General features: G+C 43.0%; 1 protein-coding gene and 1 long non-coding RNA gene across 7 annotated transcripts in view; one reads left to right on the top strand and one right to left on the bottom strand.

Moving 5' to 3' along the window:
* Window positions 1-16,752, bottom strand: part of PKNOX2 (PBX/knotted 1 homeobox 2) — an 87,101-nt gene that overhangs the window by 42,354 nt on the left and 27,995 nt on the right. The window lies entirely within an intron of this gene.
* LOC110352737 (uncharacterized) lies at window positions 413-4,987 on the top strand. Of its 2 annotated transcripts, XR_011804959.1 has the most exons (3): window positions 477-845; window positions 1,129-1,490; window positions 2,410-4,987. It is a non-coding gene; the product is annotated as an uncharacterized lncRNA (long non-coding RNA). The 2 variants fall into 2 exon arrangements; XR_002402222.4 differs by lacking the exon at window positions 2,410-4,987 and having other exon boundaries at window positions 413-845; window positions 1,129-2,369.

The following is a 16,752-nucleotide window of genomic DNA, read 5'->3' as shown; positions in this document are numbered from 1 at the left end:
CTGAGCAAGTAGATAGCAGGTACCTGTAATGATGCTGCAGAAAGGTTTGAAGGAGGGAGCTGGAGCGGCATTTTGTAACACTGCAAAGGGGTTTTGTCAAGCAAGCTGGGCACTATTCTAGTATCCACAGGTGTGGTCAATATGCAATATTTTAGGGCTAGACACAGTGGTGTCAATACTCTCTCAATGGTGAATTTGTCCCAGCAATGAACACTTTATTTCTAGTCCACTGGAGAGACCAAGTTGGTTCTTGCTTTGATAGAAAGCATCACTCAACGTAGTGCTCAACGTTTTTTGGGGGGGAAGCTGCTAGGTATCCATATCACTCCCTATCATGCCCACCAGTTCTGTTGGAATTCAAAAGAAAGACAAACTGGAGTCAAGCAGTTGGTTCTGCAAATGTCAGGCAACGTGCCGGGGCTCTCCAAACCAAATAGGCTCTTTTCTCTGGGATCACCTCCATATGCTTTGTTTCTGTTTTAAATGGCATGCTAATTGTTCTGAATTAAGAGCTCCAGCTGGAGGAGCAAACAAGCAATTTGCAACCTTGAAGATAACACCCAACTCATCTCAAGTGATTTAAGTTTTGGGGGGAAATCTTGCCCTTCTGGTTCTGGAGTGTGAATGCTAACAAAAGAAAATGTCTGAATGCATGCACTCGGGCTAAAATTACATTGCTGACATAATTAATGCACCCATTTAACAGAAGTGGATATTAGCACCCAGCCACAGGAGGAGGTGGGATGGTAAGAAAAAAAGAAGAAATCGCTGCACTTGGCTTTACTTTAGTGAAAACAGAGATATGAGCTGCCCTTTTCAGTGCTGGGCAGTTCTAGCAACTACAGGTAGGGCTCATGAGTATTCCCCTCCCCTTCTTTTTTAAATTTCATTTACATTTTGTTCCACAATATGCATGTTCTTAAAACAAGATATCTTTGAAGCTTTATCTCTTTGCCATATTTTTTTTTCATTTACTGCTAGATACAGGAGGTGAGAAAGACTGCAATCATTGTTTGTTTACAACTCCAGATATTCAATATTGAAGGGTGTTTTTTTGTTTGTTTGTTTTGTTTTTAATTTAAATAATCTTTTTCAGCAAAAACAGTGACCAATTAAAATTATTTTTAGTATCTGCCATGGTGTGGGATTTAAGAAGCAAATTCTGTCCTGCCATGTCTTGTTTCAAGAGAAACAAATGCTGCAAGTTGTGAAAAAGACTACAGAAAAGCTACTTCTCTGAAGTGAATACATTATTGCTGAGGAAATGCAAGAAAAGAAATCCATGATTGTGACTGGGTATCTGCCACAAGACTGAGGGGAAACTCCTCTTGCTACCCCAGCCAAGCCTGAGTTGGGAGTCAATGTCCATCCACTCCCAACAGCTTTCCGATGGCTGTGACCCATCAGAGGACCAGCATAGTGGCCAGAGTCATGGTCCAATGAGATCTTCTGAAGATGGGGGCAATTCTCCCTGTTTCTCTGTTTCTCAGGTAACTGAGGGTTTAATTGCACCACGAAGAAGGGAAGTGAAGGCAATCTTTAGTATGCACATTAAAATTTTGGTGCAACTCTTGAGAAATCCCTCTGCAAGGATGGGAGGCACGTCCAAAATGCAGCCCCAACACCCAAGGCTATGGGCAACACTGCTGGGACTCAGGCAGACTTGAAATTCCAGGGCCAAGCCATGATATCTGTTGGCCTCCGATCTCATGTATACTGTACCAGGAGAAGTGATAAATCATTTTGGCACACTTGCTGGGAATAGCAGCCCTCAATAAAAGACCAAAACTCAAGTGAGGCAGCCTGACACTGCGCTATTCCCAGTGCACTCTGTTACACAGATTAATCCTTCTTGATGGAGAATTACAATTAGGGCTCCATTTTAAGGAGATATCAGCAATCAGATATCTTATCAAATGCCAGCTCAATTATTCAAATAATCCCTGGCTCTAGATTTGGGGGCTGTTTAGGGAAAGTGGTACGATTAATGTGCTGACGCTTCCCCATCACGTCTGACATTCTCAACTTCATGTCTGATTACAGAATTTGCATTCAATTTAATTTTTCCATCTGGAGTAAATGAATAATCCGAGTACCTACCCCATCCTTAATTACATTTGTTAAATTAAAAACTGGGATGTGAGAAATTTAAATGCATGTAGCTTTGCGGCCAGACAAACTGCACGTTCAACCTGCTGTCTCCTGCTCCAATTTCTTTCCCTTCCCCTCAGCCATGCATCAAAGAAATTACAACTAGAAAACAAAAATTCTTTATAAATGATGAAACAATAGATGATCTTTTGACATTTCCAGTACTGTTTGCAGGGGAATGAGATAAAATGTAATAAATTCATATACTTCTGTGTGTTTCTTGGCTCCAGCAGCTAAAATTTCCATCTCTTTATGCAGGAGTCCTGGGGAGCAGAAATCCTTGATAATGCCAAACAATTCGACACTTTATTTTCTCTTTACTCCACACCATGCAAAACACAGGCTTCAAGCTGCCAGCTGCTGGGAGTGAAACCAGATGCCACATCCCTTTTCCATATGGAAACAGAAATCACCCCGTCTGGGGGTGTTTGTGATTGCAGCACTCTGTGACCCTGGGGTTGCTACCAGCACCCAACAAAGCCTCCCCTCAACAACTAAAAATAATAATATTGCAATGTTGCAGTTATAATTCCTCTCCCTCAGTCCAGTTTAGACCAGACCCTGGTATCACCTACTCTGGACATTAGCAGGGAAGGTTTGGCCTGAGCCACCAAATTTCCTAATTTTTAAATGCAAAGGTAAACATGGAGGTGGAAATAGAACCATCAAATTTGATGTGTTTTTTTTTTAAACAGTTTTGCAGAAGCTTGATAAATTCTCATTCTTTTGGAGAAATGCACCCTGATGAAAACTTGAAGTGTTGGAATTAATAGGTAGATTCAAGGGGATGGTGAGAAAAGGACAGCCTGATAAAAAGAATAGTTAAACACAAAGATAAAGCATTTACAACTTTGGCTGTGTTCGGAGCAGTAGTCCACACATCATGTGATGGGAAATGTCAGATAAATATATCTGGATGTTGATTTCTGCTAGATGCCAGTGACAACAAGTATGTTCAGGGAAGTCTGTTCTTAGCACTCCCAAAGAGTATTTGAATAAAATAACTTGTCTATGGGCAAGTAACAGTGCAATGGTATGATCCCCTGGTTTGGGGCTTGCAAGACTGGTAATAAAACACAGCTAAAAATATTCAGGAAAGCCATGCTTGGGTAAAGCGAGACAGGTGAGAGCAGAGCCAAAAATAGCTCTTCCCTTTGCTCCCAGCATGCTCTCAGCTAAGGTGACATTTCTGCACTTCAGGGAAGCTGGATTTGACTCACCCCCCAAAAAAATCCCCTTGGAGGAGTGTATCTGGTTGACCTTGGCCCAACCCTGGTGGCAGGATTTGGCCATTGGAGAAATCCCCTTCACAAGTGGGCGGCTCCGATGCTGTATTGTGGGTGCTGAGGTTCATCTTCCTTTCTTCTGCTTTGTTTTGAGTTAACAGTTATGGTGCCGGAGGAGAAAACATCATGTTTTAGCAATGAGGTCCCCAGTGAGTCTGTTTAAAAATTAATTAGTGCCATGCAACGTATTAGCTATGAATAATAATTCTAGCTTTGTACCTATTTCACTGCCTTCCACACCACCAGTATTCCAGCTTTTATACGGTCCTTTTAGCCAACTGGGCCCCAATACTGAGGGTACCAAGGAAATTGTTGTCCTGTCTTCTGAAAATACCCCTATCCAACACCAAACATTTGCCGTGTGTTTTCTGTGGTGCTTTTAAATAACTAAAGGTTGTGGTTGCTAAGCTGGCTGCAAAGTACGCATCTCTCACAGGTACAGGTTCATGGCATACCAAAACTGCAGCTGCCCAAGGGCAGAAGCCTGGCCAGACACTCATGGCTCTCATGCAAGGTGGTTTGTATGGAAGAAGCAATGGGTCCTGGTTTTATCCAGGATCTAGGACAGAGGTCCTCTGAACATGGAGATCCCTCCACGGCTGGAGATTCCCCCAACCCTGAGCAGGGAGAACCTTCCAGGATGGAGATCCCACCACTGCCACCATCCTCATGTATGGAGATCGTCCAAGGATGGACATCTGTCTCTGAGGATGGAGATCTGCCAACTCCAAGGACAAAGCAACTCTAGCAACCTCAGGGAAGAAGATCCCCATAACCCAAAGACGAAGGTCCCCCAACTCTGAAGGTAAAGATCTCTCAGCTCCAAGGATGGAGCACCACAAAAAACAAGGATAAAGATCCTCCTCACCCCAAGCACAGAAGTACACCCAGCTCCTAGGATGGCAATCCCCCTCCCCCACACACACTACAAAAGTGGAGATCCTCAAAAGCCAAGGATGTGGGCCCTCCCAGCCCTGAGGATGGAGACCCCCCCCAAACTCCAAAGATGGAGACCCTCCCTAATGTGTTTATGCAGACCTTCCAAGGAGAGGTTCCCTGTGTCGACGAGGATGAAGATCTCACCAAAACGTAAGGATAGAGACCCCTTTCCCTGATCCGAAAAAGGGAGATCACCCCATCACCCTGCAGGCCAGCTGGCCCCCTCCACTGCCCTGCTAGCCACAGGGATGCCGAGTAATCCAGCAGCCCATGCATTTGGGCAGTGAAGCCCCATGGAAACAAGGTGACAGATGCTGAGAAGCCTCACCACATCAGCCGCCTTCAGGTGGATGGCGAAGCCGACAGAAATTTGTAGGGACATCTGGAATATATTCATTTTATGGCATGTTTCATATCATGGACAGGTACTTTGAAGCTGTAAGTAGTAGCAGGGCGGCACTTCCCCCTGGGTGGGCTGTGGTTTGTGCTTTCAGCCCGAGCTGCCCTGGCGTGACAAAGAGGCTGGGGACACAGAGCTGACGTTTTCCAAACACAGCTTTGTGTCTCTGGGGCAAATCCAGAAGCAACTTAAAAACCAAAGGAAAAAAAGGAAAACAGAAAAAAAAAAGGGGGGGGGGAGGGCAGGGGGAATGAAAAAACCAACCTCCATGTCTTTAAGTGATGTTGATCCCCACATCAGGCTATTAACAGTCCCATCACAAATTGTGAACGACTCAGATAAATTTAATGGCTTAGCAGCTGTGACAAAAGGCCCTTCTGAAGATTCATTTATTTTGTGGAAAAGAAATTACTTAGGAATTTTAAATCTTTCCAGCTTCTTGATGCAGACGCCTGCCAAAGCCCGCATGTTGGTGGCATGTTGGTGCATGGCCCCAGGGCTGCAGCCAACCCCTGAAGGAAAAGTCCTCTGCTAGCATCCCAAAGCAGGGGACATGGACGTGTGCCCATTAGCACACCGCTAATGAGGCTGCACCTCTCATGTTCACCCCCGGCAACTGTATTAAAAGCCTTGAACAATGAAGAGTCCTTAAAACAGTATGATTTGGCTCAAACACCTCATGGAGAAGGAAACCCAACACTAGAGAACAGCAGCGACCGAGCTGCAAAAACCAGGGCGGTGGTAAGATGCTGGCTCCCCATGCGGAATGACAAACCCTAAACCTTCCCACTTCCCTTGACAGTCCCAGTCAGGGAAACACTGGGGCCAAGCTGTGCTTTCCAGCCTGCAAGTGAATGCCCTTTCACCCATGTCAACACATGAAAATAATGTGTTAAACCACTTCTAAGAGCTCTCAGCATTCAGAGGCTTCCCCAGCAACCGCTGCTGTCACCCTCCCCATCCACGTCCCTTTTCAGTCATGCAAGATTGAGGTTTTTCGCCTTCAGCCACATTCATACTTTATTGCACAAGCAGCACCATCTCAAAACTCCTTTTAGTTGAAGTTCAGAGCTATAAAAGATGCAAAATGCCCCTGAATTATTCACACAGTGTTTCAGTAGAAGCTGGTAACGGCACCAGCATGGGATCAAGTGAAGGATCTGGGGATGGAGCCACGGACCTGTGTTGTCTCCTTGTCTCCATTTGGGTGGAAAAATGCTTCTTGAATATGCTGGGGGGAAGGAGAGGGTAAAATAAAAGGGTGTCCCCAGTCTAGAAAAGGCTGGAGAGTGAGGAAACACAAGGAGCACCTATTTTTCAGATCCAACATAACCCAGATGTTTTGGATGTTACTCCTCTTCCCTCCTCCTCCCCGCCCCCCCCCCCCCCCCCCTCCCCCCAAGAATTAGTTGTTTATTATTTTTCCCCATTGCATTTTATTTATTTTATTTTTTTTTAAGCATGAGATGGTTGCTGTTCTGGTAGGCTGGGAGATCTGCAACATTTCTGGCCCTCAGCAAGCTGCTGAGCAGCAGTGCTGCATTTGCCCTTTGGCGATGCTGAAGCCTTCTCAAACTTTACAAGACTGCAGCACCAAAATTAAAACATGGCACAGGAGGAGAAAATGCAAACCAAGAAATGCCATTCTGGGAAGAAGGGATAGAAGCAAACAAAAAATGGGAAAATTTGATTAAGAAACTCGGAAACAACTTTACACTTCAAATACACAAGGTTTTCAAAAATGAAAAACCCTGAAAGGTTTTTTCCTTCTATATTTACCTCTGTTTTGCTTCTTTCCATTTCACTGAACAACCAGGCGGTCCCAAGCTGGGATTTCCACCCAGTCTTCAGCTCCTACTGGGGGCAAAAACCCAACAACTCCATGCAGAAAAACCCCACAAAAGTAGGACACTAAGCCCTGCTAGATCCAAACTCAGCTTGATGCTCACTAATTACCCAGTAATAGTATTTATATGCTGCTGTCACGCTCAGAAATGCGGCTCCTAATAACTGAGGTCTGCATCAATATTAATGTCCTGGCTTGACTCTCAATACCCAGGGACTGGCAGAAGACAAAGAAACATCACAGCAAAGTGAAGTGGGGAGATGAAAAAAGAATGTATTTTTTCCATGTTTGGCAGGAAGAGAGTGCTTGAGATCAAATGATGGGATCCCCATGGGTGAGGATTAGCAATGACAGCAAATATAAATTATAGGTTCCCACCAATCTTTCAGTGGCAGAATTTTTTTGTCATCTGTAATCCCTTCCCCAAACTTTTATTTCCCCATAGGCAGGAATGGGCTGGAAAAACTCTTTCCTTCTTATGGGAATGAATTTGTAAAGTTTGGGGCTGATCAATCTCCTGTTACCTGAGTCGCTCCAATATAAGCAGCAGCAAATGCAAACCTCAGCCTGCTTTTTGTTGCACATGCAAAACGCCAGGTTTTGGGTTGGCTCATAAAGAAAGAAACAACTCTTGAAATAAGCTTTCAGGAAGCATTTCTTTTTGGTGACACTCCAATTCCTACAAAAAGAAGGACAACATCCCCCGTCCTTCACAAATACTATATGTACACCATTATTTTCAGAAATGTGGCTATGCAGGGCACGGCACAAGTTGCAAACGTGACCTGACACATTCTGTAATTCTATGAAAAAGCTCTTTTCTTCATAATTTCTATGCAGAGACACTTGGCACACCAGGAACATTTAGGCAGAGTTTAAACAGAGTTAATAAACTATTAATAGCCTGCAGTAAGCCTGTGATAGATTTGAGCTGCATGTGCTATGTGCACCTCAGTGCAAGGTGTTACTACCGATATCTGCAGTCAGTGCACACCAAAAAAAAATCACAGAAATCTTCCACTAAAAATCCAGTTCCAGGAAATCTGGCATTTCTCATGGTAAAATGCATACTTTCAGGATTTTTTCATCAGAATGAAATCTGGCAATTTGAGCATAAGTGCTGATGAGGCATTTACCCTGCAGAGTGTTTGGTGTGGTGTTAACCCACACTGTTGACCTGTTAATCGGTGTTAATCCACATTTGTTAGTTATTAGTATTCAAAGAAAATGAGTGGAAGCTATAAAGTTCACATTTAGCAGTGTAACACTCCAGAAACTTCATGTTAGGATGTTCCCAGATCATCATCATTCTGTACTTTTATTTCCATAGAAGTTAAGACTTGCATTATTTTTAGTCAAATTCCAAACAAGAAAAAGGCAAATTCTTGAAAGTTCTTGAAAATTGATTATCTGCTTCCCACACGCCTGGAGTAACAAAGCATGGTTGTGAGCAACTTCTGGATGTAGATTTCTTTGTGCTTTTATTAAACAGCAGCAATTAGTAATGCACTGACCTTTCTGAGAGCTGATCCTGTGTCAGTGGCTATGCTACACAGAAGCGTGACTTAAACCAACTGCCCAAAGACTGCCATAAAAATCAAATACTGCTATAAAGTGACTTCAGATATTAAAAGAAATCCCCCCAAAGAGACTATTTATCACCTCGTTTGGCAATTTAGGCGGGAAACAGCACTCTGTGGTTGTAGCCTTGGCCATCAATTCTGGTCAAACTTGAGAGGAACTTTTCAAAAATGCTACTGAGGGACCCAGTGGAGATGGAAATTTTCCCAAAGCTGAAATCTCCTCTGTTCAATATTTCCTTGTCCTAACTTGTGGAAAGAAGAGGAACTGTCTGCTTCCAAAGTTTTGTTGTTGTTGTTGTTCTATAGGAAGAGGGGTTGTCTAGGAGAAGGAGTTGGTGGGCAAAAATGAGTCTGTCAGGAAAAAGCATTGATTTCCCTTCACTTAAGAGACACCAAGCAACACCACTAGAAATTCCAATAACAGTGCCCCAAAAGCATTTTTCTGTGTTTCTTTATTGGGGTGATTGAAGAACCATGAGAAGAAGCAAAACCTTCTTCTAACATCTCTGGCTGCAGACACATGGTGCTCATCACCCTTTTGCATTCAGAAATGCCCTTTCTCTAACCAACACCACATTAACCCACAACATGACTCCTCCCTGTCACTGCCACACTGAAGGGAGCACTCTGCCCCAACCCCTCCATTGGCACCATGGAAAACACCCAAATCACCATGATCTGGCTGCCAAAAGGGCCAACCGTACCCTGGGGTGCCTCAGGCATGGCGCTGCTAGCTGGCGCTAAGGGAAGGGACTGTCCAGCTGTGCTCTGCCTGGTGAGGCCTCACCTCAGGCACTGTGTGCAGGTTTGGGCATAAGGACATAAAACTACTAGAGAGTGCCCAAAGGAGGGCTAAAAAGATGGTGAAGGGTCTGGAGGGGAAGACGTGTGAGGAGTGGCTGATGTCCCTTGGCTTGTTCAGCCCAAAGCAGAGCAGGCCAAGGGGAGGCCTCATGGCGGCCTGCAGCTCCCTCACGAGGGGAGCAGAGGGGCAGGCGCTGAGCTCTGCTCTCTGGGGACAGCGACAGGACCTTAAGGAATGGCATGGAGCTGGGACAGGGGAGGGTCAGGCTGGGGGTTAGGGAAAGGTTCTGCACCCAGAGGTGGTCAGGCCCTGGGACAGGCTCCCCAGGGTCACAGAATTGAGGCTGTCAGAGTTCAAGAGGAATTTGGACAATGTTCTCAGACATAGGGTCTGTGTTTTGGGTTGTCCTATATGGAGCCAGGAGATGGACTTGAAGACCCTTGTGGGTCCCCTCTGACTCAGGATATTCCACAATTCTGTGATTCTATGACCTACAAATCCCTGCCAGCCATGCAGGAGTCCTTATGTCTGCTTTCCCTCAAACCTCCAGATGCACCTGCCCCAAAATAGGACCTAACAAAAAAACGAACAAACAAAAAAATACCAACAACCACAACTGAATTGGAAATGCAGCCAACTAATTAATTGCATACCCATGGAAGCCAACCCACTGCCTGATGCACTTTCCGTATGGCCACCCGCGCTGGACACAGCTTGTTTTTCGACCCTGGTGTTTGTCCCCATTTTATTTACCTTGAAATGGGAGCTGTAGGCACTTGGATAAATAAGAGCAAAAGTGATTTGAGGTTCACTGTAGCTTTTCTACTCTCTGTTGAGATATTATTGGCTAATCTCCTACACAGCTGCTCCCAGCTGAATAGATGCAGCCCACCTCCAATGCCGGCAGGCGATGGTATTTGGCCACCAACCAACATGGGAATAAATACAAGCGTTATTTCGTTTTGTTTTGTTTTGTATTGCTTTTTTTTTTTCAGTTGACTTTTTTCGGCATTTTTTTTCACTCAGAGAAATATGTGGTGATATATCTAATATTGCACCTAGGTAGAAAAAAAAAACCTCCTTGCTTTTTTTTCCCTGCCAAAGGGGGCAAGTTGAAAGATGTCCCATGGAAGAGCCCCCATGGCCACCCCAGGACATCAAAAGCTGTCCCCATCCATCTGCAGAGCAAGTTCCTCCAGGGCGAAAAAGGCACAATCTCAAGGCAAGATTGCAAATCCCAAAGGCAAAATTTCAATGAATAAATCCCTATGATGCCATTTGATTCATTCCAATGTCTCGCTAGCTTAGCATGGGGAAAGGTTTTGTTTGTTTGTTTGTTTGTTTGTTTTTTGGTCCAAAATGGCAAATAGTGGGGCTGGGATTATTTAAGAGCAAAATTAGGGTGAGACATTGTATTTTTCCCCATCTGGCATCCTCTGAAGGAAGAGAGCATCAATAGCAATAAATGTTCCTTTCTCCAAAGCATGAGTTCAGAATGGAGAAAAATGTTAAGTTCTAAAATGCCTCAATGAAATTTAATTTTTGTTTGAATCAACAGCTTCACTCCGTGCCATTTTAATGCTATTTTAAGTTGAAATGTCAATTTGAAACTAACATTTTAAAATGTCAAAACATTTCATGTCTGCAGACAGATCTGATAGTTTTTGCTTCCATGTGTCCAAACAGAAATCGCTTTTGGAATTTTACCCTGAAAAAATGAAAAATCAATATTTTGACTTCTTGGAATGAAAACAAAGTTAAAATATAATATTTCCTGCAGGATGCAAACAATATTTTCTGACAAGCTGTAATCACCAAAAACTAATCTGAACCAAATGTTTGCTACCATGGTCTGTTACAGATATGCAAGAAGAGACGAGAAAGGGGGTTTTGTTATTATAGTCTTTCTGAACCCTTTTTTTCCCAGCTATTTCCACATTTCCAGTGCCTTTCTCTCCTATTACAACCCAACAGGGACCCAGCAGAAGGTGGGTGCAGGAAGCCATCAGGCATGGCTATTTTCAATGCACTGCATTTTGTTAAAGGGACTTAATACTGGGGAAAACCCTGGAAAAAATAATATTACTTCTCCATTGCATTTTCTTTTTGTGAGATTTATGCTTCATTTTGCAACACTGGACCACCCTCCCATTGGCACCAGTTTAGGGGATTTGGGGGAAGACAGCAGCAGAAGCTGCAGGGGACATGTACACAGGGGGGGCTATCCTATATAAAAGCCATTTTCCAGTGATCTCACCTTTTAAATTCCTTGCCAAAAAAAAAAAAAAAAAAAAAAAAAAAAAAGCAAAGAAAAGCAATCCAGGCTGGTCGTCTCAATAAATAAATAAATAGAATCAGTTTTACTGCTTTTTCCCATTCACTGGAAAAATGCAGCATTGCAAAATGGGATGAAAGCTGGCAGTTTTAGAGTTTTTGGGCTACAAAGCAAGTTGTTTGGCCCAAAGCTCACAGCTCTGCTGTCCTTGACCACCTCCCTGGCTTCACAGCATTGTCCCCAAATTTCTCCTCCTTGCTTTTTCCCTCCATGGCACCAAGCCCCGCGCAGGGAATAGCGCAATTATCTCGTCTCACCACATTTTTCCAGCCCTGCCTGAGGTTTAATTAAAGCCAAGCGCAAAAACACAGAGGAGAAGAGCTTCGTGTAGATATCGCCCTGCCACATGCGAGGGGAAAAAAAAAAAAAAAAGAAAAAAAAAAGAAAAGGGGAAATAAAACCTTTATCACAGACTTTTTAATTTACCAAACCTTCCAGCTCAGTTGGATGTTGCTCCTTTATCATATTTCCTTAAAGAAATGCATATATATATATATACATATAGGAGCATGCATGCGCATGATGACAAATGTATATATATATATACATGCATGCTATGATATATATATGCTCCCTCTCTATATAAAAATATATATATGAGCATACCCTAATACCCTGTAATCTCCTTGAATTACACCTAAAACACCCTCCTTGCAGGTGACCTTTTCACAAAAGGCTGTTTCTATGCCAACAGCATTGTTTGATTCAGTTGAGAGAAAAATACAGCATGAAACTGCCTTTAATTTGCTTAATTCAATGTCGTGGATTGCATGATAGAAACCTCCCATCACAGGAAAAAAAAAGTTAATATTAAAAATTAATTAATATGGATAGGGTTCAAAAATTAGCAGAAGAACATGGAATACTCAGCCACAGACCACAAGGTCTGGCTGCAGAATTTTGCCCAAGTTCCTGGCATTGTTTTGGGGTGAAATTCCCATCTCTGGTTTTTGTTTTTTGTTTTTTGTTTTTTGTTTTTTTTTTTTGAGCCATATCTTGTGGTTTTAAGCTTCTTCTCAGCTTAAAAACTTCTGTCTCCTTTTCCATCTCCCCCCACCTGCAGACCTTTGTTCCTATGGAAATGGACAAGCAAAACTCCAAATATGCAAAATTCTGAAAATCCCCTCTTTTCCTTTTTCACTGCCCATAGGGATTTTTAGGGAATATCTGACTCCTGTTGCTTTTGCAACACAGAAAACTCAGCTAGGTGACCCTTACTACAGCACATCTTTTCATAAACAAACAAACAAACAAAACAAAACAAAAAAAAACTCAGTTTTGGTTACTTGGCCACATTTTTACCCAACACCACTTTAACTTTTGTGTTCACCAGCAGCTGTAAGCAAAAAGATAGCCACATGTCTCTGCAGGAAAAAATGCAACAAGCCGCGGAGCTGAGCTTTGAAAGATTAGGAGAAGTTGGTAAAAAACAATCTTTTTGCACCACTCCAGCACTGGTGAGTAGATACAAGTAGCAACAAGACTTTGCAGGGTAAAAGCAGCGCAATAGTGATGATTTCCTGCTGTCTGCAAAGAGGATGTGTTGGAAATTCCTGCCCTTTTTGGCAGGCAGGGATGTATTTATTTTTTCTGACTCGACCCCAACACCTTCGTGGGTCTCGGGAGGAAAGATATTCCCCAACGGCTCAATCGCACAAGGGCGCAGAACGAAGAGGATAAAAATACTGGTTGCCATGGGAACATAAACTCCAGAGTTTGAAAATATCAGAATTAACCTTGCACTAATTTCGGTCCTTAAAACGCAGTCTTGCATCGGCATTTGGGGGTTTTTGGAGCAGGAACCTGAGCTTCAGGCAACCCATCCAGCAGGATTCAACATCCCTTTTAGCCTTCCAGATGTTTTCTTACTGCTGGATGTTTCCCAAAACCATTTAGAGTTTCACAGAGAATTACAAAAAAAAATAGCAATAACAAAAATCCCCGGATTGTGGGTGCCATCCTGAGAGATGCCATGTGAGGGTTTTTCGTGCATTGCTTTCCTCTCAACTGGAAACCCACTCATGACATTTGGTATTCTTTGCTCAAAACACACCACAAGCACTTAACAATTGTTAAATTATGACAATGAGGCTTCAACACCACTGATGCTCAGCAAGTGCTTTTCCAGTGGCCACTTTTCCAGTGGCACCTGCAACATCGATGGCTTTGAGCATTTTCAGTCACCAGCTTTATTAAAACACAAAAACAGCTTTGGGGTGGTTTCAGCAAAGCTGCCCAGCCCGAGCTGGAGAAACACCATGCTCAAAGGAAAACAAACCATTTTTTGCTTCATAATAAGGTGACATATTTGGTATCACAAGCCAAAGGATAGGCAGCAGGCCACATAGCAAAAGTTAAACAGTAATAAAAGGATTATGAATTAAAAGGGGGCATGGTTAATCCTCTGTGCAAAGAAAGATTCCCATCATTAAACTTGAGTTTCCAAAGGTGAAACAGAAGAGGGAATTCACTCCTCTCTTCAGAAAAACACAGACTTACTGGAACTAATTTGTTGTTGACTGCAATAAATCGGCTCTATTCTGGCACTTGCAAGAAGATGCAAGTTTGCAGATTTTGCAACACATTTTTGTAATGGGTTTGCAGGCTTCTTCAATGAAATGCACTGCACATACTCCTTTTTGCAATGCAATGCGCTTGTACTTTTTTGCTTGCTCTTTTTGCAATGCAATGCAATGTGCTTCTTTGCAGGACTTTGAAACTGCAAAGCAGGACTTGCTTGCATTTTTGCAAATTTCCAATGCAATATACTGTACTGTCTGTGGCAAGTGTGTGTGTGTGTTTGACTTTGCAGTGCAATGTCTGTTTGCATTTTTTTATTTGTAATTTTGCATGGACTTTTGCACCATTGAACAGAAGGGCCACGGGCTTATCCATGCAGGCATTTGTGCTGGAAGTGTTGAATTGGTTTCACCATCCATAAAGCAGGTTAAGATTTCTGCAGAATTCGGGCTGAGCTGAAATGATGTTTTTTAAATGCCCCCTGTCATGGTTACAAAACTCCAGGTGAGAGCACCCTGCTGTTTCCACAAATGGCTATTTACACTGTTTTGTGGTTTGTTTGTTTGCTTTTTAAAAAAAAAAAAAAAAAAAAAAAAAAGTGTTGGCTTTTTTTTTTCATCATTTAATTTGTCTAGAGAAAAAAGGTCACAGTCTTGTTCAGAACAAGGTTCTGGCCACAGCGGGAACCACGCAGGCAAGAGCAGTTTAAGGGCAGCAGTGCCTCGATGCACAAAAAGGAAGGTTTTTCCCAAAAAATTCCCAGCAAGGAGGAGGCCTGTCCACATGAAAAAAAAAAAATCTTTAAAAAGCAGGCTTGTTGGAGCAGTTTGGTGAAAAAAAGCTTGAAATCAGCTTCGCTGAGACACTTCCCCATAATCCCTCGCTGTTCCCCAGTGGTCTTGTGCAAACAGTGTGAGGCGGCTCAGCCTCGGCTCCGGCCACGCTCCTTGGGGCCGGGATTTTAAATAAATAACCCAACATCACTGCCTGCAAGGGGAAGTGAAGCCGTGTTCACATGGGCTCCCAGCACCGGTGTCACCGAGCCACGGCTGCCCCGTGCAGCAGCAAGAAAACACCAGTGATTCTGCATCTGGGGGATGCCGAGAGCTGGATTTGGGGAGATTTGTGCCCCCCAGCTGAAAATGCTTATTTTCTGGATAGCATGGGAATGGGAAACGTCATATTCAGAGCCCAACTAAGCACTGCAAATGGTCTGTATCCTGTCTGGAGCATCTTGGTAATGGATTCGCATTGTTTTCAGTGCCACAGCCAAAAAATTCCAAGGTCTGGTTGTTGCAGATAGGACGGGAAGGGAGAGGCCACAAGGTCACCTAATTCCCATAAATATGTAAATATCTGTCTATATACATTATATATATATACAAGGGAAATATTTTTGCACATAATTTAAAGTAACAAGAATATATATTTGTATATATGCATTTATTTGTACATACATATGTGTATTACATATACGCATTTATATATGTGAGCTTCATTCTTTGCAGTATTTACTATAATGTATAATAATATGGATTATGTATGCATTCATATATGTGTATTATGACTGCCTATATGTATATTATACATGGATTTATGAACACATGAACTTCCTTCTTTTTATGGGGTATTTTGGGGAAAAAGGGTCTTTTCAAAGAGGTACCTGCTGAGAGACAGGCAGCGCGACAAGAGCCAAGAGGTCACTCTGGCACAGGGGAAGGGCTGCAGAAAGCAGATTTGGGGCAAATCTGACACAAAAAAGGTACATGGAGGGATTAAAGGGGGATAGGACCATAAGGCAAAATGTGTTGGCCTCTCTGATTTATTTGCCCTCATGCAAAAAGGATGATGCCAGATTGCAACCCTGATAGTCCTTCGAAGCCCTCACCCTGGGCCCAAAATCACACTTTTTTTCCCCAACTCTTCCCACTCCCCCACACACACTTTGTTCCAGGGAGGTACTGCATCAAGAAGGCAAAAGCTTTTGGTGCTCCAAAATAATTCAGTCTCGTAATGGATGTTTCTGGTAGCAAAAAGAGGTTTCCCTTATTCACTGCTATCCTCGTTAAAAGGAAGGAAAAGGAGCAGAAATATGGTGCCTTTTAGCAACCCAAGCTGCGCAGTCATTTCATCAGTTTTTAACCGGACCTGTTTTTCAGACCTTCAGTAATAAAAACAAGCCAATAAAATGAACATGAAAATATATTCATTAGGATTTATAATGCTCATTAAAACTGGCTGTGTACGAAAGCATGACTTAGCTTTAGAGAAGTAGGGGAAAAATGCAAATTCTTCTGCATGAAAAGAGGATATTTCCCTAATCGCCCCAATCAAACGCCGGCGCAATTATCTGTGGCCAACCCAACGGGTTAAAATTATACTGTTCATCTCCGGACACAGTAAGGAGCCGAAAAGTGTTTCATTTTAATAAAAATGGAATCTGGACCCTGCAGAAACCAGCTTCACTAATGACGTGTTTACACAGAAAAAGACAATTTCTATTTAATGGTGATTACTAGCGAGAACAAATTAAACTTCCTGGAGTATATGGGTTAGAGATAATGGGAAGAAAAGAAAGTTATTGAGTGTGTTTGTGTGTAAATCAGGAGATCTGCATATGGGGGGCTACAGCTGCACGTGCCTTGCTCTAGGAGTGCACCTCCCTGCTTTGCCAAGTTCATGTGTGTGTCTTAGCACACAAAACCATATATATTTTGCTCCAAGTCCTCCTGTGCATGCACCCATGCTCCCAGACACACTAGTGATGCTCCTGGAGTTCTGGGGTGGAAAACCCAAAAAGCAGAGCTCCCGCCCTGCAGCTTGCCAGAAGAGCTGGGATTGTTTTGTTTTGGTTGTTTGTTTGTTTTGCATCTCATTGCAAAAACAT

This window comes from Anas platyrhynchos, chromosome 25 (genome assembly GCF_047663525.1).
Source record: "Anas platyrhynchos isolate ZD024472 breed Pekin duck chromosome 25, IASCAAS_PekinDuck_T2T, whole genome shotgun sequence".
Classification (NCBI taxonomy): domain Eukaryota; kingdom Metazoa; phylum Chordata; class Aves; order Anseriformes; family Anatidae; genus Anas; species Anas platyrhynchos.
The sequence above is the reverse complement of the archived record's forward strand: the minus strand, read 5'-3'. Positions and strand labels throughout refer to the sequence as shown.